The following is a 23871-nucleotide window of genomic DNA, read 5'->3' on the forward strand; positions in this document are numbered from 1 at the left end:
TTAAAGTTCATTTTAAATCCTTATGTTTTAATAAACTTTTGTCTTGTTTTATAGTAGTACACTTATTTCCATGTGTTGACTAACATACTAAAAAATATATTTAAAGTATTTGATTATAATTTTTAACTGTAGTATTCAAAATCCGTAAACTAATATTTTATTTTTATTTTAGTTGACCATATGCTTGTCAGTACATTCAGACCATATTTCAAAGAAAATAGAAGTGATTATGAAATTACATATAAAGATGTACTTAATTCATCTTTAAGGTTGGATAATTGTATTATTGCTTAAATTTATATTAAATGCATTTTCATTTAGTTGCAATTAACATGCAAATAAGTGTCCAAAAACATTACATTCAGTTTGATCTTGAGTACGTTCACTTAGAGTATATTATTACTCTTTTTAAAAGTATGCTAAAGTGTACTTCTTTTTCACTAGGTTGATTAAGCCTGACTTTATGTTAATATTTGGCTTCAGACAGCTTATTAAAGCTAAAGTTATCCAACCAAAAACCTGTTAGCATTGTTGATTGATTAATATTCCATGATCACCCATTTGGTATGCAAGCTACAGTATATTTAGTCAATTGTTTCCCATTTTACTCCAAAATTGTTTTTAATGGAGCATGACATTTAGTGAAAGCTTCTGAAGAGAATGTGTTGTAGATGTAATGCCTGCATACATCAAGGTTTAATACTGTGAATAAAATAAAATAAAAAGTCAGTAGGTGACATTTAATTGACATTCTTGCACTATACCCTGTATGAAACCATCACTGGTCACCAGATCTTTTTAGGTTTTGGCAGTGAAATCATCAGAAAAATAAACTACAGTCATTACCTGCATACATAAATACAGTCTCACTCATTGTCCTGCAGTAGCCGCAAAATATGAAAATATACTTTCACTTTTTACCTCTTGAAAAATAAAAAGAGACCCAAGGCAGAACGTTCAGGCTTCTGTTTTGCATACAAGAAAAGTAGACATTGATTTATACTGCCAAGCTCCAAAAAGCTGCATTAAAGTAGTCTGCATGCGTTGCATGTCTTCTGAAGTCATATGGTGGCTTTGTGCGAGGAACGCTTCTAAAGGCTCCATTTATTGAAAACAAGTGTGAAAAGGGAAGCATTGTGCCTGACATCTCATTTTGAAGTTTGTAAAAGAAATAAAATAATACTGTTGAAACGACATGAAAGTGAGAGAATATTTCTGGCTGAACTATTTCTTTAAGCCACATTTAAATGTTTGAAGGTCATCACCTAGGCTATATATCACTCTTTGAAGCAGTGCTTTCAGTCAGACGATCTCCTGTTATGAGTTGAACACTTTTCATATTTTTGCATAATCTCTCGATGTATTGCTGAATGCAAAGCAAGCAAACATCAAAGCGTCCACTGAGGAAACACTTTTATAATGGGAAAATGCAGATGCTTTTTCTTCAACTTTCAACTATTTATTTTGGTCAGAGAGAACCGAGTTTGTACATGACCTCAGATTTTAGGATAAGAATATGTATAAGGTCACTCATTGGTTATGTGGTGAATTAATTTTTAAAAGTACTTATATTTCATGTAGTCTCTCAATGAATATGATCTCATTAAAACTGCATACATAAAAACTAGTAAGATTACAGAAATGCTGTTTAAAGTTGTTTTAGAGGAGTTTGACAAGTCACATTGCAGGACATTTCAAGCTATTTTGACACATTGCTTCCAACATTTCGACTCCCATATGCCTCATCCACACAGATAGATATAGCTTTCACTTATTTCATGCATATTAATCATGTCCCATTATGGTATCACAACACAGGACTGAATAAATGAAGATGGAAGCAGTTCCCCATAAACATTAAGTTTAATTAACTGTAGGAGGAAAAACTCTCGCTCTTCTTCACTTCAAAGCTTGAAAATGTCTTAATTACTTCCTGTTGTGGTCCTGATTAGCAACATTAACAACGAGGATTCCCATGAGATTAGCATCAGATATTGTGACTCAATAATTAATGACAAAGTAGAATTGCCCTTTTAAATTTTACATGACTTGTAAAATCATGCCTAGTCATTTGAGTTAATGTCAGTATTTAAAAAGTAATTCTATCCACATTCGTCAGTTCGATGTGCTTCTTTATTTCACACTTCATGTTGGGGAGGATCACACCACATGAAAATGTCTTCAATTTTTCTTGTTTGTAATGAATGCTAAATAACAGAAGGTGCATAATCTGAATCAACATATTATGTTGTTTAGTTTGACACATAATATGTAACTTTGGAAAACCGCTAGCCATAGTGGCTAGTGAGCAAAAACGTTAATGTCAAGTCCTGGTTGTCATGTTGCAAAGTTACTTATAATTAGTAGAATGTCTAAAGTGGACTATCGAAATAAAGTGTAACCCAATTTCTCTGTACTTTTTACACTCCATGACTAAAATCCATGATTTATTTTAGTGTATGACAAAATTATTGTCCGTTTTCTGTGAGTTCAATAAAATGACATGTCATTTCAATTGTGTTGCCCATAATACAGCCGAATCATGCTCAAAAACATTAGCAAACACTCACCTGTGTTTTAACTGGAGTAGATGTTCCCGTCAGCTCGTCATCATTTGTGTCCAGTACGATCCAAGCACCTGCACTTATTCTACACTGCTAACAATTCAACCAGCCACACACACGAACAACCAAATCAACCAGCTGACCTGATACAGACGGTCTGTTTCTTACACTCTTTCTCTAATATACCTGTCTCTCTCTCTCTCTCTCTCTCTCTCTCTCTCTCTCTCTCTCTCTGTCTCTTGGCCTACGTAACTCCCCAAGCAATAAACTGCAAATGAGCTCTGTGTCTATGGATACAGGTGAGATGGTGTGTGTTACACAAGACAGAACACACCCACGTAAACAGCTGCACTTCTGTAATCAAATGGTTTGTGTTTGTGATATAATTTTGCTTGACATTTTCGAAGTTCAGAATGAATCAGATTCAAGTGTGGCAAGTTAATAATCAGCTAAGACCGAGAACAGAAAATAGAGAGCGTGTATCAGCTGATGAGTTTTACAGCAGCAGTAAAACGAACCTGAGGGTGAAAGGCCTGTGACTGTGAAAGAGAAATTAATCTGCACAACTCTTAATTAAGGCTGTCAATCAGTTATATGTATATATTTTTAATCTTTACATGAAATACCTTCTATATCAAATGAATCACATTAATCAATATTTGCTGAGAAATTTCCCCAAATGAAGATTATTTTAAATACATTACATTATTGTGGCAGACAAGTAAATAATTTAAAAGACATTATAAAAAGTGACATTTAAGATTTGTTTTATTTCCATATAACTAAACATAAGTCACTGACCTTCAGTCCATTTTTTAACTATTTTTTAACATATATGGTTTTCCAGTGAACATCTGATCACACTTAAACTATTTAAAATAATCTCAATTAAATAGCCTCAATTATTTTGAGAGGTATTTCAACTTTTAGCATATTCTACCCCTTTTTTTCAAACTTTTTATTTTTTAAGTGTTAACATAATTATGGTTAAGTGAACTTTAACTTCAAGATAAACAATTTTGTTTCAAGAATATTGGAAGTTTGTACAGATGGGCCATTTTATTTAAAAATAAAAATTCAATAATAAATTAAAAATAATAATTCAATATTATATTTATTGACAATGAGTTAATGTATGTTATAGTCATGAAAGTTTTATATATTGATTTTGCAAACACATATATTATTTAAGAAAAAAGCTAAAGCATGTTGGAATGAATAGTTGACACAACAAATGAGCATTCAGTAGTTACATGGAATGATTTCTTAAATTGGCAGTGGGCGGGATCACATAAACCAAAACAAAAAACATTCCAACACAGAAACGCACATTTCAAAGTAGAATAACTAAGAATAATGGAGAAACCAGTTTGTGAACTTAGCATGTTTTCAAAATCTCTGCAAACACACGATGGTATTTTAATGCTATAGTACAATAAAAAAAAAAAACTTTATATTTACTGAATAGAATGCATCAGGCAAGATACAATTTTATTGAAAATGGTATGCTCCAAGGAAGCGGGCGCTACTTGGACACTGACTACATTTCCATTTTTTTTCCATCTCAGAGTGAATTTCCTTGTGACCACCCGGGTTCCTAGCCTGGATGCCAGCCGAACTTAGCCCCGCCCAAAACATTTGAGGTCGGGAAGTTCGGTCTGGACTTGATCCGTTGTGGAGCAACTATGCTCGAACTAGAGCTGTTCGGACCAATCAAATTGTCAGGGCGGGCTTTATACGATAATGGACAGATGATCAACAGTAACGTAATCATCCATGTCACCAAAGAGCGCTTGGGTTGAATTCGTTTACAACAAAGATGACTGCCGCTGGAGAATTGAGATTTGTGTAGATTCCACCACTGCTTCTGTTATAGAAGATATCGACAGCACATTAAGAGTACCGCGATTAAGGCATTTGTCGATCGGAAAGATGATTGAAGAATATACGTCACTTACTCCGTTGCTCTGATTGGTTGTAGGTCTATCCAATTGAGTGCAGAGGCATTTTCTTTCCTGGTTCGGTTGGAACACGCCCCTTAATCACAGCCCAGTGGAGCAGTATCAGACTCATATTCTGACTAGAATCTGAGTATGACGACGTCAGGCAACCGGGTTCCTATGGCTCATAATTTTTTTGCCAAATTCCGTGACATTCCGTTTTATGCAGTCTGTGTTTTCATAGGGTCCTAATAAAGTACAGCAGCACTGCAAAAATGAAAGATTTTCATTCGTATATTTGTCTTTACCTCCCCAATTGAAGATACTAGGCCAGGCTTGAAAGAAAGACTCGTGAGGAAAGCTCAAACCCCTGAAATGCAAATTCAATAAGCACCGAAAGTGTCAGGGGATCAAGTTGTGAAAATGCCGTCTCGCATCACTTTCCCCAGACACGACACAGCTCTGGTGTGAATATATTTAATCGAGTGTATATTTGTTTCATCATGTGCATGATTGCGCTCTGTATTATGTTGCATTGTTGTACAGAATCTTGAGAGGTAAAAGTGTAAGCTGGTTGTTGCGTGTTAAGTAAGAGACATTTAAGTGATGCACAGGACACGTACTACACACTAGCCAAAGTTTGTCCTTATATTTTATGAGAATACATAACCTGTGTCCTACATTATAAAACATCACAGTTCCTGTTATGAAGACAGTCATAATGGTTACTGAACACACAGGTGATAAACCTGGAAAACGAAGTTGTGTCATAAATGCTGTAGATGTATTGTGTATACAAGAGTGTTTCAGGGACAAAAGTCAAGGGCATCATGGGAAGAGCCTGAAACTGCTATGTAATGTCAATCACCTGCTAGCACAGTGACAGCATGCTGTAGTGTGATGCAGCAAAAAAATCATTGCGTCTACTTATACATATAGGCCTGGAAATTTATTTTGAATATATTTACATTGCACTATATTTTTCATTGAGGTATTTTGGTAACACTTTACAATAAAGTTCCATTTGTGAATTTCAACATTTACTAATACATTATTAAAACCAAAAGTTGTATCTTTTAATATTATTTAATGGACCTGTGCTAACATAAACTGACAATGAACAGTTGTATTTTAATGAAATTAATAACAAAGTTTAATAAACACTGTAACGTATATATATCTAGATCTAATAAGCTCGTTGCTTATTAGATCTATTATGCACCTGTTATCAGCCGCAGTTATATTTTATGATGACATTTGTCAAAATAATTCCCCAGAAATACCTGAAAGGGGTCCTACTATACTTTTTCAAATTTAGTTAGTGTGTAATGTTGCTGTTTGAGCATGAAAAAGTTGTGCAAGTTTACAAAACTCAAGGGATTCCCAACCATTTCCTCCCCCATAATCTTTTTTTCTTTTTCTCCTTTTTACTGCAAATCCGTGCGCAGACAATTTGGATTGCAGGCTATCATTTTAATAACAATTCCAGTCTCGGTTGTGAAACGTATAGTTTGCAGACCAGACAGAGTTCTTCCTATTAATTCTTCCTATTCTAAAGTCATGTAATGTGTAGCCCTCTGTCACCGATCCATCGTGAAATGTTTACACATTTGAATGCTACCCCAGATAGTTGTGCAGTGAGAAAAGAACAGTGATCGGACGTCTTTCAAAATCATGCAATGTGAACTCGGCATAAGGCATCATAGTCACACTCCTGCAAAAGGCTCTCAGAGAGTAGCAAGCAAAATTATGCATTGTTAATCCAAAATATATTGTTTTGGCCAAATTGTAATAGACCATCACATGTATCCTTTGTTGCCATAATGCATTGTGATTGGTTCACTGAAAAAAATAATATCCGATGGCAGACAGAGTTGAGGAAAATGTCCATTATAACCAGGGTTTATGGATGGTCCTATAGTAAAATACAAACCCAGACACTGTATGATCCTGTATGATCTGCCTGATAGAGTCATTTCTATGTAAATCTGCATCACTACTTTGTCACCTTTCCCAGAAAAAGTGCAATTTCACATGCTGGCACGATGCAGATGGCATACAGAGATCTGAATGTATTATTATTTCTAGTAGTTTCTGTGTGTAAAAGGGTGAATATCACAAATCCTGTCAAGAAATCAAAGGAAAGAAATGAGAAATGCTATTTCATATAATAAATAAGGAAAAGATTTTAAACACTTCCTATCGCCACTTTTTTAGCAGCTTATAAGAAAGAATCCAACAATGCTGTACATTAACAGCTGATTAAGAGTCATACCAAAACAGAAAATCACGTCAGGGCTATAATCTCATTATTAGAATTTCTTTCATGCATATCAACACAGATGTATACACAATATACAGATGATACACACAGTTTTATATTTCACATCACAAAGCAAACATATAATGAATATGCAAAACTAAACATTTCAAAACTGATTAGATGTTATATAGAAACCCTGCATAATTGGTAGTGGCTATGGGTTCACTTTACCTGATTATATGAAGATCCCTTAAGAATCATGTCTTTTTGTGTTAAAAAAACAGCTGAACGCCCTCGCCATCTTATACACTGCAAAAAAAAATAATATATATATATATATATATATATTTTTTTTTTTTTTTTTTTTTTTTTTTTTCTGGTTTTCCAATACAAATATCTAAACAATCAAGATAAATTTAAAGGAGCCGTATGTAAGATTGTGGCCAAAACTGGTACTGCAATCACTTCAAATTACTGTAGAGCGGTGTATCCCCTCCCCCTCCCCCTCCCCCCTGACTCGAGGTTGCCAGATAGGCTGCAGGATCCAGCAGGAACGTAGGCTGCTACAAGGAGCTTCCAATGGCAAGTGACGAGTCTTACACAGTAAGTTTTTTTTTTTGTTAATTATGTTTATGCTTCATGAGAGATGTTTCGACGTATTTCTGATTCATAATGAGGTCTTTTAGGTTTCGTAACATTAGACATTTTTTATCCGACATGTTTGTATCTGCAGCTGTGGTAACTAGAGCAGAGCTGGCAACCCGGTTGCCGAAACACTACTGACTTTGTGATTGGTAGATAGGTGGAGGGTGGGGCATCAGGCCAAAACACAACATGACAACATCAACATCAGTTGAGGGCTGCAACTTCACTTTTTAAATGACAATATCCTGGCCGAACTACTGTTGTCAGTGATATAAGTATTTGAAATGAACATGATTTCTTAAAGGGACAATGTGTAGGTTTTTAGGTATTTTATTATCTAAAATCAATATTTTTATTCATAAATATGTCCTCAATGGTATACAAATATCTCTGCTAATTATCTGACTTATCCTCGTAAATGAAGAATTTATTATCTTTATATACATGGGACGGGTAGGTCCACGGAGGCTTCCATGTAGTTCCGCCATCTTGAAAAACTATAATAGCAGAGAGGGACAAAAAGTACTAAGCCAACGCGTTTCCACAACGCGTTTTTGTTCAGAGCCAGCGTCACGTGACTGAAGCCAGCAGAAGCGGAGGAGCAGAGCAGTGAGAGGCGCTTGTCACTGCACCGGCAAGTTTAAAAGGCTGCACTGCACGGTTATTTATAATGGAGGACCATACATATGCTGAGTCACAGGATAAGGAGTCCTCGTCGTCGAAAAAGTCCAAAATAGACCGTAAAAGGAAACGTGACCGGAGATTACAAAAAACAAGGGTTAATGTCGGGATAGCTAATGCAGGAGAAAGCTTTCAAAAGAGATGCTGAAGTTGCCTGCTTTCTTCTCGACAGGTAAGTCAATGTTACGGTCTTAACACTAGAAGTGCCAGAATTCCATAACTACTAGAACTGCCGCAAGCGGTCACATAGATTCCAAACTCTATATCTTTAATGATAAATACCCAATTGAGAGATTAATGTATTTATTGTATTAGGATATCTTTTAAAAACAAAACAACACCAAACTGTACATTTAAACAAGTTTAATTATACATTTATAAATAAATTATATCCGTAGATGTCCTGAACAAAATGACAGAGTAGCCTATGTTTTCATGTTTCCACTGTTCGATCGCGCCCGCGCCCGCCTACACACACACACACACACACACCATATAGCATTGCAATCTTGACATTGCAGCCTGTTCATTATAGCCATAATAAAATAGTCAACCTAACATATAAAAATTCCACTGCTCTGTTTATATAGTCAGTAGCCTAGTACAATTCATACCATTTTTGCGCGTGTGAAGAGGATGATTTTTTCCGTCGATATTGGAACGTGAGTAAAGTACAAAGCCTATAATAAAGAATAGTTTACCATCCAAATACATCGCAAAGTTGAAACATTTTGATTCTAATTAGAGAGTTAAGTGAGCCTAACGCCGCTTAGGCTACTTTCACTTTCGCTTATAAAGTATTTCATTTTGGCTTGTTTATAGTTACTTTTTCATTCTTGTTCTGTTCTGAATATCATTACATTTAAATGATTTGTTGTTGAATATGTTTTGTGTATTTCTTACCACATTTTATTGTTGTGTATATTGGTATAGCCTATAATAATACCGCGAAATTCAGTGTGGTCAATATGACCGTCTATGGCCGAAATAGGTAAATATGTTCATTTGTTTTTTTGCCTTATGTGTAATTTATATGAAAAACATTTTAAATGAAAATACAGACACTTTTAGGAAAAGTCAGGTACCGGCAGGATTTTATTTATTTTTTCAACAAAGTTATTGCAGATATAAAATTCAAAACGGTCAAAATGACCGCCATGGCACTTCCAGTGTTAATTACAAGCTTTTTTCATTGCTTGGTTGTGAACTTTATTATATAGACAGTAGAACATTTATAGACCATTTCAACGGCCTTTCATCTGTTTAAGGAAGTGACGTATTTGGCCCTAGGACGTTTCCGGTTAGTTGTCGAGCGCATTCAAAACAATGGCGGGATGCGCTTGATGTACAGTGGGATTGCGATAATTTATTTAATCCTGCTATTTAGAATATCTAAATTAAAATTAGGTCCTTGTTGCTCGTTAGTTGGGTCCTCCTTCTGGCCCGAAACAAACTTTTTTTTGGAAATTAAAATGTTTAAATTCCTGAAAAACGCGCCTGGATTGCATCAGTGAAGCGAGAAGGCTGAATACGCAACTAGCAATATACAGCACACATTTCGATTCTGGTAAGTAAAATACTCCCCCCCACCCCCATTGGATTATTTGTATTTCTTTACGTTAACTGTTTATGTATGCTGCAGCATAATTTAAGATAGCTCAGTTCGTTATTGTTTACATATAAACCTAGCATTTTGACGCGTGTAATTTAGTGAAAATAGGCCAAGCTTTTATTTCTGTCTTTTCCCCTAAATGTTCTGTGGGCTGTAATTAAGTAGGAGTTAACATGTGTTGGCTAGCTGTCTAGTTAGTTGACAAAGTGCAGTAAGTAACACATTACAGAATGTATACTGTATAACAGTTACCTGAATGGTGTGCTGCAGTAGTTTACAAAAGGTAACGGTAAACATTTTTCATCACTTAAGCTTGGCTTCTTCATGTATTTTACTACACTTCAGCTTGTGATTCTTAAGTGTGGGGCATTTTTTAGTATTCTTTACCTCTCTTTTTTGGCTTATTTTAACTGTAAAAGAAAACGTGCCTAATAATTATGCACATCTGAATATAAGGTTTTTTTAATTTCCAGCCTTGATGAACAATTCTATATCACTTATACATTATTAAATACAAAATGAATTGTAGTTAAGATTAATGTGGTTCGGAATTGGTAAAAATGTTTCTGGAAAAAAAATATATGATCAGAAAATCAACGTGCAAAATCAATAATTCTGCACACATATGAACCCCCAGATGTGTTCGAGACCTAAAAAGTGTATTCTGTATGTTTTATTCTTAATTTTACAATTATTAATCTTCACGTATGCATTTCTCTTAAATGACTAAAACAGGTTTATGCATTAGAAGAAAAAAAGACAGCCAGCATTACATTGCTTTCACCTTCTATTTATTTGTGACCACATGAGGGGCTCAGATAGGACATTTAAACCCTCTCGCACACCGTTCCACAGCAACACACTTCACCCAACTAAGCACACACATTTGGAAACGAATGAAATGAGTACTGGCATAACTTAAAGCGATTTTTACTGAAGTCCGTTTACTAGCGTACATTTATCATTGTAATATACATGCATGTTCTGTAAAGCTGCTCTGAAACGATATGTATTTTGAATAGCGCTGTACAAATATGAATATTTGCGTAGATATGCCAACAAATGCAAGTGAAATGCCCACTCGTAACCTCCCCGGATAAACCATGATAAGTACGTTTTTGACGCTGTTTGACTTGCTTCATCTTCACCAAACACAAGACAGATGTCATCAACATTTTACGAACGAATGTTCCCAACCTTTCTGATAAGAAATTAATTGTAAGTATCCAGACTGCGATAGGCTTTTATCGCAATCCTTCGTGTACACGCAAGCAGCCGCAACACCCAATCGGACTACTCAGGCAAACGTTGTTCTGTGTAAAAAGTATACGCATCAAAGTCTTATTTAAAGGGTCCGGTAATTCCAATCATCGTTTATTTTCAGTTTTTGGAAATACTTTAACTGTTGCCTTTTCGCTAGACGTAAAAGTTACGCGCTTGTTTTCACAGACCTGAGATTTAAAAACGCCGCCACCGGAAATGCTTCAGGGCCAGACATGCGCAGTAGCATTCCAACGGAATGTTATTGTTTACGTCCTTGAAATGGTCTATAGTTAAAAGTTAAACAGGCTCTTTGATGAATAGCAGCTATTGAGTAAAGTAGAGAAGGCCCTAAAAACAAGGTTGTAAGTTTTGTTTGTTCAAACCTGTAACATTCGTTTGTTCGTTGTGTCAAGTTGCAGTTTGTTTGAAATAACAAACCAGTTCACCCAAAGGAAAACTCGATGAAGTGCTATTATAAGACATCCTGTCATAGCTTTTTGGTACATAACGGCTACCGTAGATGCAACACGCATTTGAAAATGCGAGGCGCTGGAGAGCACTATTTGTTTGAATGCAAAATACAATTTCACCGCTAGATGGGAGAAATTCCTACACAATGTCCCTTTAATGTCTAGTGACATATCAGGGCCATTGTATGATTAATTGAAATACATTTCTTACATACAGCTCCTTTAATTGAGAAGGATATTAAGTCTTGTCTGAGTTCATGCTTAAAACAAGATACATTTCATGCTAATGACATAAGAAAAATAAACTTAATTTGAATTGAAAACAACATTATTTTTTTTCCACTCTTAGAAATAAAAGTTTCATATTGACATAAATGGTTCCATAAAGAGCCTTTAACATCCATGGAATCTTTATATTGCACAAAAGATTCTTTATAGTGAAAAAAAGAGAACCAGAAATGGTTCTTCTATGGCATCACTGCAAAAACGTCTAGGTTACGACTGTGACCTCTGTTCCCTGAAAACAGGGAACGAGACACTGCGTCGATTGACGCTAAGGGGAACGCCTCAGGCGTGACAGGTGTCTGAAATCACAATCAAATCACAGTAATCCTATTGACCGGCAACAGCCCATGAATCAAGGGCGCCTTGCAAACATGATAATCACCTTTTCGTCAGAAGGGGCTGTTTGGTAGGCAGGCCCCGAGGCATGGCGAAAAGACGCAGTGTCTCGTTCCCTGTTCTCAGGGAACAGAGGTTACAGTCGTGGAGAGAAATCCTCCACCTGCAGCTCAGCCTCGTCAGCCGCCGAGCCGTCTGAGAGGGTAATCTCCCTCTCATGGCTATTGGTGAGCTCCATCTGGGAACCCCATGATGCGTGTCGCCGCTCTGCCTCAGCACGAGTGGGACCCGAACCACGAGGTCCCAACCCTGAACCCTCTTCGCTCGAGAAGAGGGCCAGACGAGTGCGGAACGCTCTCAAGAGAAAACGCTCACAGTTTGCACAGGCAGCTCCCTCGAGAACTGCCTGTGCGTGCTTTTCTCACAAACAAAAAACGCATAGCTCGTGTGTGTCACCTGGCGCCAGATATCTTGGGCACGGGTCCACACACTTCTGGAAGCTTTGCTTCTTCTCAGTGCTTTTCATTCTCACCTTAATTCTTAAGCGTTTTACAGACAGAACAGTCCCTGAAAATGAAAAGATGATTATCATGTTTGTAAGGCGCCCTTATATACTTCCAGGTCGCACGCTAATGATTGCCAGTCAATAGGATTGTCGCCAGTCAATAGGATTACCGTGATTTCATTGTGATTTCAGACACTTGTCACGTCTGAGGCGTTGCCTTTTACGTCAATTGACCCAGTGCGAGTTCCCTTTCGAAAGGGAACTTCCTTTTGGAAACTTGAATATTTTCAGAAAACAAGACTTAATGCTTATGGTGCAAGATGATCAAAAAACAGCATTAGTTACAATGCAACAGTATGAGGCGTGATAAACCAAAGGGGAGTGTACACACCAGGTTTTGTGTCAGATGAGGGTGTAGGTATAGGGGCAAGCACAGATTTGCAATAGGCAAACAATCACAGCCATGTGCTCTCACAAGACACAAGATACAAGACAGAGGAGCACATGGCAAGTCAACACCAAAACAGGCCATGTGTGCTCCAACAGAAACTACAACACACAAGATAGACAGAACATGTACATGGATCAGGAACTCAACACGAAACTGAACCTGAACTAGACTAGCGTGTCAGAATCCAGACACCAAGCCCCGAATGCCGAAAACACAACACAGACAGGATAGCCTGGAAAAACCTTGTTCTCACACAAAGATGAGAACAAGACAGTATAAAGGGGTGTCAGAACATGACCAAAGGATCCTGACATTTTATGTGTGCTTGAATAGATTCCAAAACTTGTATCACATTGACAGCATCTAAAGCATTAACGTTTTGGCATGTTCGGCATGTTGTTCATTGATACTCTGTGCTCTCTTTCTTTCTCATAATAAAATAATTAAAATTAACATTATTATGTCATGTTGGTTTATTTATTTGGTATGTAGCTGTGCAATACACATGTCCATACTTATAGCATACATATAACATATGAACTAAGGTCTTAATGATTTTAAGTTTTGTTCAAGGTAATTAAAGCAACAGTTTCAATAACATAAGAATATGTAAAAGTATGGTATTTGGGGGCAAAGGTGCCACTGCTGTTGGGACTAAAGGTGTATGCAATTACTTTTGTGCCAATAATAAAGACTGTAACTTTTCAAGAAACTAATGAAAATATAAATTGAAACTGACAAAAATGTCTTTGAAACTGAAAAAATATATATTTTTGTTCAAAAAATATACTGTCATTAAAATGTTAATAAAATAAAATATATTAAAAAATACAGAAACAAAATTATTTTAAAAAACAAACATAGAAGTAGATCCCATACTAAATTTAATATAGATTTACAGTAGTAACAATACATTATAATTTATTATATGAAATGATTAACTCTTTCCCCGCTAGGTTTTTTTTTTTTTTTAAAGGTGTCTATGATTTTAGCTAAAGTATTTGTATACACTGTCAAAAAAAGGGGTACAGTAGGAGTCCATTTCTGTCCCCCAAGGTACAATCTACACTAACGTACCCCATGTCATATGTACCCTTTTGAGGGTCAAAAAGCATTAAAAGGTACATAATATGTACCATTTCTTTTAAAGGTTAAGGTACAATATTGTACCCTTGTATAGGTACAATTATGTACTTTATTTTCTGAGAGTGTAAATAATGTGTGCCTTTTTGCCCCATGCTGGTGAGCCAACCTTGCCACCTCAAACATTTATAAGATAAAAATAATACAATTAATTATTTTTATAATTATAATTCATTTTTTACACAAAATCTGTTGCTCCATCAGTGTTCAATACAAACATATTTTGTCTGCAATCATACATTGAGAGTAGTGAAAAGCAAATTTTTTCTTGCTAGTGTATTCATAATTGTTTATATTCTTAATTTGCGTTGGCATTTTAGATGTTGGCATTGAGTTGATATTTGGTGTTCAGTGTGTAAAAGTGCTAGAACCACTTGTATACTATTAAGATCCTGTTGGGCTACAAATATTTACAGCCCATCTCAGGTGCACAAGGTGCTGGATTTCAGAACATCTCTTTGTAAGGGTCTCTAGCAAAGCGCTCAGAGAGTAAAACTGTATAATTTGGTTCAATGGAATATATTTGAAGCCCGAACCCCAGGCCTCAAACACAAATGCTTTATGAAATGCAATAATAAAGCTTAAAGTTGCTCTGTTTTGAGTGAGAAAAGGTCTAGCAGAACAACCCATCAAAACAATGATGCTTGAGTGAGGCTGAATGAGAGTGAGAGAGCTGCCAGTTCTCCTGCCATCTCCAACTTAAAACGTACTGAAATTGGTTAGATGTCTGTGGAGAGTGGCGGAGTGCCACTCCACTTTTTCATCTTTCTCTCTTTCATCTGAGGAGCAGATGGCAGAAGACTTAGGCGCTTTGAAAATCGAAGATTGCAAGCCAGCGTGAGGTTGCACTTGGGGAAACGATTTGGATTTAAAGTTTGTGGGGAGTCTGAAGTGATGGCTGCATAGGCATCATTCTGTTTGTGCTAATTTGCTCTTTAGTGGAGGAGAACATTCAGAGGGAGGAGTACTGAAAAAGAAAGGCCTTCCTCAAGATGCTTCTGTAACAGGGACTCTGAAATAAACGATGCATGAGCCATTTTAGAGATCTTTCAAGACTTGAGAGAATGTCCTGGACTGCATCTTTACGAAGTTCCAGATCCGAGCACACTTTAGATAAATCAGCTTTCAGTGTCAGTGTTGCTTTCAATTACAATTACAACTTCAGTTTCTACTATACAGCAGCTCTTCAGTCTGTTCATGTTTTTACTCGCTGACCTCGACAGACTGAACAAAAGAAGTTACCCACATCAAAGAAGGCAGAGCCTCAGAGCCAGACCTACCAATTGCATAATTGCCATGGACCAATGGTAGTTCAAAGGGGTTTACCGCCACGCCAGCAGAGGGAGCCCTTGCCTGAATTCTGACTGTGTGCCGCTCCTTCTGCTCACTCTACAGTTACTTCCTGTTTGGCAGCCATTAAAGGCATGGCATGACCAAACAGGCTATGCGAAGTATTGCCAGTTCTACTGCCTTACCAAGCTGTCTCTATCTGATTACTTTGTGTATGACCATTGCCTGCTTTCTTCGATTACTGTCTGTAGGATTTCCCTTTGGACTTGACTGCCTGTTTGGATTGTTTATGGTGTTTGAACTTCTTGCCTGCCTTCTTCACTCCTGCCTTTGGATATCCCTTAGTGTGTTTGACATTTGGATCTATAGCAGTGATTTTGGCCCTTTGCCTGTTCTCTATTCTGTCTGTGGACTGTCCTTAAAGTCCCACTCCGATCATATTTTGAGCTATTTTTAAACATTCTCAGTGGTCTTTAAATGATGATTATGCCGTTTTTAGCCAAAATCACAAAACCTGTGCCGTTTTCTGGGACTTTGCTTCAGCAGAGCGGCAGTAGCTCATTAGCAATTCGCCTCTGCGTTGTGGGGGGAGCCGTTGGCACGGAGACGACCCTCCCCCTCGTTCACACCGCCGCCGACTTGAGCTTCCGAGAAAACGGAGGAGAAGCTGATCATCGCCGTTGCTGGGTTTCCTATCATTATCGGATTAATTGCAGTTTAACCATCAGAGTGAAAGTTTATCATTTGCATGTGTTTTTAAGTCCTGCCAGTTTAACAGGGCGCGCTTGACAGGGCATATAAGAACGCAGAGAGATAGCAGAGAGAGAGAGAGAGAGCCTCGGCCGCGCGCGCGCACTCACTATTAATAATAATAAATAATAATGTGACCAAAACGGTTATACAAATGCTGTCATTATAAAAGGTTTCTAGTGTCAATGTATTGCTTGTTTATTTTGTTTACTTTTCATGGTGTGACACTTCTCTTCTCCCATGATCGAACATAGAATGCTGCTACGTCAGAGCGGCCAAAGCGTCAACAAGCTTCCTCGTACTTTTTGACAAGCGTCCTTGACAGGGCGGCCAGAGCTTCTTTGCCGCTCAAGTCGGCGGCGGTGTGAACGTACAGTTAGCATTGCAACCCGCTACCGCACATAGGTGTTGATCCGCCATCGTCTTCTCTACTCCTCAGAACCTGAGCCGCGGGGGCGGGGGCGGAGGGGAGTATGAGCTTGTGGCACCGCCCAGTGGAGTTACTACGTCACAACTCCAGTCTATTTTAGCTGGCATTTTAGCGTCTGCTACTGATTCACAGCCATTTGAATACAGAAATACTCAGAAATACAACTTTGAACTTATTTTTCTCAAGATATGTCCTCTAACATCAGAAAAATGCCACAAGAACATGTTAACACCTAGAAAAACATGATTTTCATCGGAGTGGGTCTTTAATGAACGTCAGCACATGGATTCTAATACGGCTTCCGCCTCCTCATTACAGCTGTTTCAAACTTCTGAAACAAACTCCAAACAAACTTTGTTTTGGGCTGATTTTGACCATTACAACAACCATTGGCCCACAATTCTGAATGTGTTCAAACTTTCTACCAGTGAGAACTTAATATCAACTTGTGAAGTTCTTCAGATTTTTTATAGTATTTACCTCAGTTCTGTGTGGTAAATCTCTTGAGATTGAGAAGAGGTTCAGAATGCCCCTCGACTAACTGCAAGTGGGTCATACTAGAACTTAAGACACTGTCTTAACATAATGGCTATGCAATTGGCAGCAGATCAGATCTCTCACAGAACTATTTCAAATGTCTAATTGTAAGGCTGGTGGACAAGTAAAGATGTTAAATGTTTCTGGTGAAAGAGTTTGAGGTACAGTGTTGCTCAGCGGGTTCCAATCCTGTCCCTGAAGGCCACAGTCCTGCAGAATTTAGCTTGAATCTTAAAAGGGGTCCTATCACAACACACTGGTACAGCTGACCAATACGAGCACATTGTGCTTTTTGAACTAAATAGGGGTGTAGACCCAAAAGCCAACTATGGTCGCAAGTTCTGTCGTTACCAATAGAGTCGATGCTTTTGGGAAACACACCCCAGAGCGTTACTGAAAGACAGGGAAGAGAGGTGAGGAGAGGTTCTGCAACAATGCAAATATGTGAAAAATAATTATTTTGAGTGTAGAAATGTAAAATATATTTACTTAGATTGCTGCTGCATAATTTGAAATGGTGTGATTGCATTTGTTGTGGTATGGATCTAATGCATTCTTTAAGTTAAAGTATTTATGACACTAAATGTATAGTTCTAGCAAAAATCATTTCCATAGAGAGTGTTCAATTTAAAAAGTTATATCTCAGCAGTTTTTTTAATCAAATATTGCTCAACCTTATAGCTTTGTCTAAAATTGCATACTGTTAGAGTATGTACTACAATTGATAAAGAACTTCTTGGGCCCTATTTTAACGATCTGAAATGCAAGTATCAAGCGCAAAACGCAAGTAACTTTGTGGGCGGGTCTTGGGCGCTGTTGCTATTATACCGGCGGGATAAATGACTCTTGCGCCTGACGCAAATCTAAAATGGGTTGGTCTGGAGTAGCTTCATTATTCATAGGTGTGGTTTGGGCGTAATGTGAAATAAACCAATCAGAGCGTCATCTCACATTCCCTTTAAGAGCAGGTGCGTTTGTTCTATAGCGGATTCCTATTATAACGGCGGATTTGCCAGGCGCACGCCAGGAGCGGTTCACAGCCGAGGAGACCGACGTTCTCGTCAGGGCCGTAAAACACAGAGAAGTGACATTGGGGATGGAGAAACACACCCAAATTAACTTCGGTTAAACAGGTGTATGATAATTTCGGTAAATGTGTAAGCTAGATGTATGCTTTTATAATAAATTGTCTATCTATCTATCTATATCTACATTATTACGATAGATAGATAGATAGATAGATAGATAGCTATCTATCTATCTATCTATCTATCTATCGTAATAATGTATGATTTGCAAAAATGAAAACTGCTGCTTCTGTGTAGATGAGAGAATCAAAGTGTATGCGCGTTGTGCACACGCTACATTGGTTATGGCCAAGCATGCGCCCTTAAAATAGCATATGAATAACATGCGCAACGCGCCACTGACTTTAAACTAGATTTTTTCGGTCAATGGCGGAATTGTTTTCTAAACCTGCAAAATAGCATGAGGGAACGTTTGCGCCGGAACACACCGCCTCTTTGCACTGAACCGCCCCCGGGAGCGCAAGTATATTTCTTAGTTAACCGACGTGCGTCTCTGGAGGGAAAAGTCCGCTGTGCGCGGGTGCAAAATAGGAATGATACATGCGTCGGTGTACAAAGTCAATTGCGCTGGGTGCAAGATAGGGCCCCTTGACTATTGTGCACTTTACGAAAATTACTTCACGCAAACTGTCCTACTTTCAGCTTTAGAAAGTTTCAGACCATTAACCTCAGACATGCATTGAATGATGCTAAATGTGAACATATTCCTAAAGGTTCCTATAGATAATGTATAAATCATCTGTATGCACAAAGTGTCATGTCCCTGGGCTGATCTGTCAGTTTTTTCCCTGTCTCTGTTTTGTGTTTGTTTAGAGCACATGGGTTCGATAGTTCACCATGTACTTCTTTGTCATTGTGGCATCTTATCCCACCCCCTTGTTATTCCATTCATTACCTCGTTTATGTTTCACTCCTTCCACAGGTTCTAGATCAATTAAATACTTTAGTCTCCTATTTAGTACCCTCTTCTGTGCTGTCTTGTGCCAGAACGTTGTTTGTGCTCTGTGCAAGCCTCATTGTGTCGTGTTCTGCCGTGTCGTGTTGGATACTTTGCCAGTTTTATTTTTATCTTTTAGTTTTAATTTTCTCTACTTCCCCTCCTTATTGCAATCAGCCCTGGTCTCGCTCTCGCTCTCTGATCATGGATCGCCTTGGTATCTGCCCTGCTTCATGTGCCACCTGAGCACCGCCAGCCCCCCGCCTCAACAGCGCCCCCGCTGCGCTACACCGCCTTGTTCTGCCTCTTCAGCTGTTGCGTGCATCTCCGGAAAATGCAACCCCGGAAGTTCCACTGAAATTGTTCCTGTCTGGATAATCGAGTTCCTGTCTGGATTTTTGACAGCCATTTGTGTTGCCTTTTTTGGTGCCTGCAGACTGAGTCCGTTTCCTGATCTGACAGAACGATCTGGCCAATTATGGACTCAGTGGGTGCAGATCCCCTAAGATCAGCAGTCACTCAGTAGGGCATTCTCTTGGGCCAGCATGCCTTCCAGCTAACGGCAACATATCAGGAGGTTGAGTTCCTAAGTTCTCAGTTGTCTGATCTCAGTGCCCAGCTACAGGAACTCCGCAGGGAGACTTCAGCTAGCAGAACAGATGCCACTGCCAGCCTTCTCTCCGTCAAGAGCAAGAGCCTCATGCTAACAACCCGCCGCCCTTTGAGGGTAACCCTAACTCCTGTCAAGTGTATTTGTCTCAGTGCTCTCTGGGGTTTGCCCTGCAGCCTCGTCTGTATGCCATGGAACAGACCAAGGTTGTGTATGTCCTAACCCTGCTGACAGGAAGGGCCCATGGAGGCTCAAGCCCCTTTTTGCGCATCCTTTGTGGAGTTCCGTCAGGAGATGGTCAAGCTATTCGACTGGTCTGCTCGGGTTGAGGAGGCGGCGGCTCAGCTGGCATGGCTGTGTCAAGGAGGCAGTTCAGTGACAGAGTTTACAATTAAATTCAAGATGTTAGTGGTCTTCTGTGACTCGAACGAGGGGTTGTGCAGAGCTATATTCTGTGCAGGACTGAATGAGGAGATCCAAGTTGAGATTGCCACCCACAAGCTCCCATACGGCTTCGATGACCTTGTTGACTTGCCTCTCCATGTGGAGAGTTGCCTTAGCCTCCGGCGCCAGTGTATGGCTGTTCGCTCCCCCTGGAGGGTGGGAGAGCTTACCAGTGACCCCACTCCTGTTTTGCCCTCGCCTTCTCTAGCTGACCCCAAACCCATGCAGTTGGGACGACTGTGTCTCACTCTTCAGCAAAAACAAGAACAATTTACTCGAGGCCTATGCTTCTACTGTGGAAGGGCCGGGCACTTCGTCAACAAGTGTCTGTTAAAAGCCAGGGCCCATCGGTATTCAGGGGGATCCTGGTGGGCGCTTCTCCCCTTGTTTCCTCCACCTCATCCCACACCCTTCTTCCTGTTACGGTCCAGTTCGGAGGATCTATTTACTCCTGCTCTGCGCTGGTGGACTCTGGGGCTGGTGGTAACTTAATGGACAGTGGTATGACGGAGAACTGGGGTATTCCTGCTAACCCCCTTCCCAGTCCCATCTCTGTTCGGTCCCTCGACGATTCCCCTATCACCATCATCACTCACGTCACCCATGTCATATACTGTATATACAGTGGGGAGAACAAGTATTTGATACACTGCAGGTTTTCCCACTGACAAAGCATGTAGAAGTCTGTAATTTTTATCATAGGTACTCTTCAACTGTGAGTGACGGAATCTAAAACAAAAATCCAGAAAATCACATTGTATGATTTTTAAGTAATTAATTAGCATTTTATTGCATGACATAAGTATTTGATACATCAGAAAAGCAGAACTTAATATTTGGTACAGAAACCTTTGTTTGCACACACTGCAGCAGGGATTTTGGCCCACTCCTCCATACAGACCTTCTCCAGATCCTTCAGGTTTCGGGGCTGTCGCTGGGCAATACAGACTTTCAGCTCCCTCCAAAGATTTTCTATTGGGTTCAGGTCTGGAGACTGGCTAGGCTTCTTACTATGCTTCTTACGGAGCCACTCCTTAGTTGCCCAGCTCTCTTCAGGTCATTGACCAGGTCCTGCCGTGTAGTTCTGGGCTGATCCCTCACCTTCCTCATGATCATTGATGCCCCACGAGGTGAGATCTTGCATGGTGCCCCAGACCGAGGGAGATTGACCGTCATCTTGAACTTCTTCCATATTCTAATAATTGCGCCAACAGTTGTTGCCTTCTCACCAAGCTGCTTGACTAATTGTCCTGTAGCCCATCCCAGCCTTGTGCAGGTCTACAATTTTATCCCTGATGTCCTTACACAGCTCTCTGGTCTTGGCCATTGTGGAGAGGTTGGAGTCTGTTTGATTGAGTGTGTGGACAGGTGTCTTTTATACAGGTAACGAGTTCAAACAGGTGCAGTTAATACAGGTAATGAGTGGAGAACAGGAGGGCTTCTTAAAGAAAAAACTAACAGGTCTGTGAGAGCCGGAATTCTTACTGGTTGGTAGGTGATCAAATACTTATGTCATGCAATAAAATGCAAATTAATTATTTAAAAATCATACAATGTGATTTTCTGGATTTTTGTTTTAGATTCCGTCTCTCACAGTTGAAGTTTTCCTATGATAAAAAATTACAGACTTCTACATGCTTTGTAAGTAGGAAAACCTGCAAAATCGGCAGTGTATCAAATACTTGTTCTCCCCACTGTATATATATATGTATATATATATATATATATATGTATGTATGTATGGATATATGTATGTATGTATGGATGTATGGATGTATGTATGTATGGATGTATGTATGGATGGATGTATGTATGTATGTATGGATGTATGTATGTATGGATGTATGTATGTATGGATGTATGTATGTATGGATGTATGTATGTATGGATATATATATATATATATATATATATATATATATACACACTCACCTAAAGGATTATTAGGAACACCTGTTCAATTTCTCATTAATGCAATTATCTAATCAACCAATCACATGGCAGTTGCTTCAATGCATTTAGGGGTGTGGTCCTGGTCAAGACAATCTCCTGAAATCCAAACTGAATGTCAGAATGGGAAAGAAAGGTGATTTAAGCAATTTTGAGCGTGGCATGGTTGTTGGTGCCAGACGGGCCAGTCTGAGTATTTCACAATCTGCTCAGTGACTGGGATTTTCACGCACAACCATTTCTAGGGTTTACAAAGAATGGTGTGAAAAGGGAAAAACATCCAGTATGCGGCAGTCCTGTGGGTGAAAATGCCTTGTTGATGCTAGACGTCAGAGGAGAATGGGCCGACTGATTCAAGCTGATAGAAGAGCAACTTTGACTGAAATAACCACTCGTTACAACCGAGGTATGCAGCAAAACATTTGTGAAGCCACAACACGCACAACCTTGAGGCGGATGGGCTACAACAGCAGAAGACCCCACCGGATACCACTCATCTCCACTACAAATAGGAAAAAGAGGCTACAATTTGCACGAGCTCACCAAAATTGGACAGTTGAAGACTGGAAAAATGTTGCCTGGTCTGATGAGTCTCGATTTCTGTTGAGACATTCAGATGGTAGAGTCAGAATTTGGCGTAAACAGAATGAGAACATGGATCCATCATGCCTTGTTACCACTGTGCAGGCTGCTGGTGGTGGTGTAATGGTGTGGGGGATGTTTTCTTGGCACACTTTAGGCCCCTTAGTGCCAATTGGGCATCGTTTAAATGCCACGGCCTACCTGAGCATTGTTTCTGACCATGTCCATCCCTTTATGACCACCATATACCCATCCTCTGATGGCTACTTCCAGCAGGATAATGCACCATGTCACAAAGCTTGAATCATTTCAAATTGGTTTCTTGAACATGACAATGAGTTCACTGTACTAAAATGGCCCCCACAGTCACCAGATCTCAACCCAATAGAGCATCTTTGGGATGTGGTGGAACGGGAGCTTCGTGCCCTGGATGTGCATCCCACAAATCTCCATCAACTGCAAGATGCTATCCTATCAATATGGGCCAACATTTCTAAAGAATGCTTTCAGCACCATGTTGAATCAATGCCACGTAGAATTAAGGCAGTTCTGAAGGCGAAAGGGGGTCAAACACAGTATTAGTATGGTGTTCCTAATAATCCTTTAGGTGAGTGTATATATATATAGTCAGATGAAACAAAAATAATGAGCTTTTTTGGCAGCAAACACTTAAGACGGATTTGGTGCACACAGGGATAAAAAAGTATCCCATGTGTAAAATGAAATACTCTGCTGTATCTTTAATGCTGTGGGCCTAATTTTCTGCCAGAGGTCCTGGACATCTTGTTCAGATACATGGCATCATGCATGGATTTGATCAAATACCAACAGATAAAAAATCAAAACCTGACAACCTCTGCTCGAAATCTTATAACGGTCTATGTTTGGATCTTCCAACAGGACAGTGATCCAAAAACAAACATCAAAATCAAAACAAAAATGGGTTACTGAGCACAAAACCAAGCATCTGCAATGGCCATCCCAGTCCCCAGACCTGAACCCTAAAGAAAATGAGTGGGCTGAACTGAACAGAAGAAGCACCAACATGGATCTGTGAATCTCTGTATGGAGGAATGGTCTCTGATCTCTTTTCAG

The 23871-nt window shown here is 39.1% G+C and overlaps 1 protein-coding gene across 1 annotated transcript in view; it reads right to left on the bottom strand.

Moving 5' to 3' along the window:
* Positions 1 to 2732, bottom strand: part of LOC311079931 (phospholipid-transporting ATPase ABCA1) — a gene marked incomplete at its 3' end in the record, with an annotated part of 231838 nt that extends 229106 nt beyond the window's left edge. Inside the window, exon 1 of the mRNA XM_084109659.1 lies at positions 2571 to 2732. The remainder of the gene's footprint in view (positions 1 to 2570) is intronic.
* Between the last annotated feature and the right edge of the window lie 21139 nt (positions 2733 to 23871).

This window comes from Abramis brama (assembly GCF_963993115.1).
Source record: "Abramis brama genome assembly, chromosome: 3".
Classification (NCBI taxonomy): Eukaryota; Metazoa; Chordata; class Actinopteri; order Cypriniformes; family Leuciscidae; genus Abramis; species Abramis brama.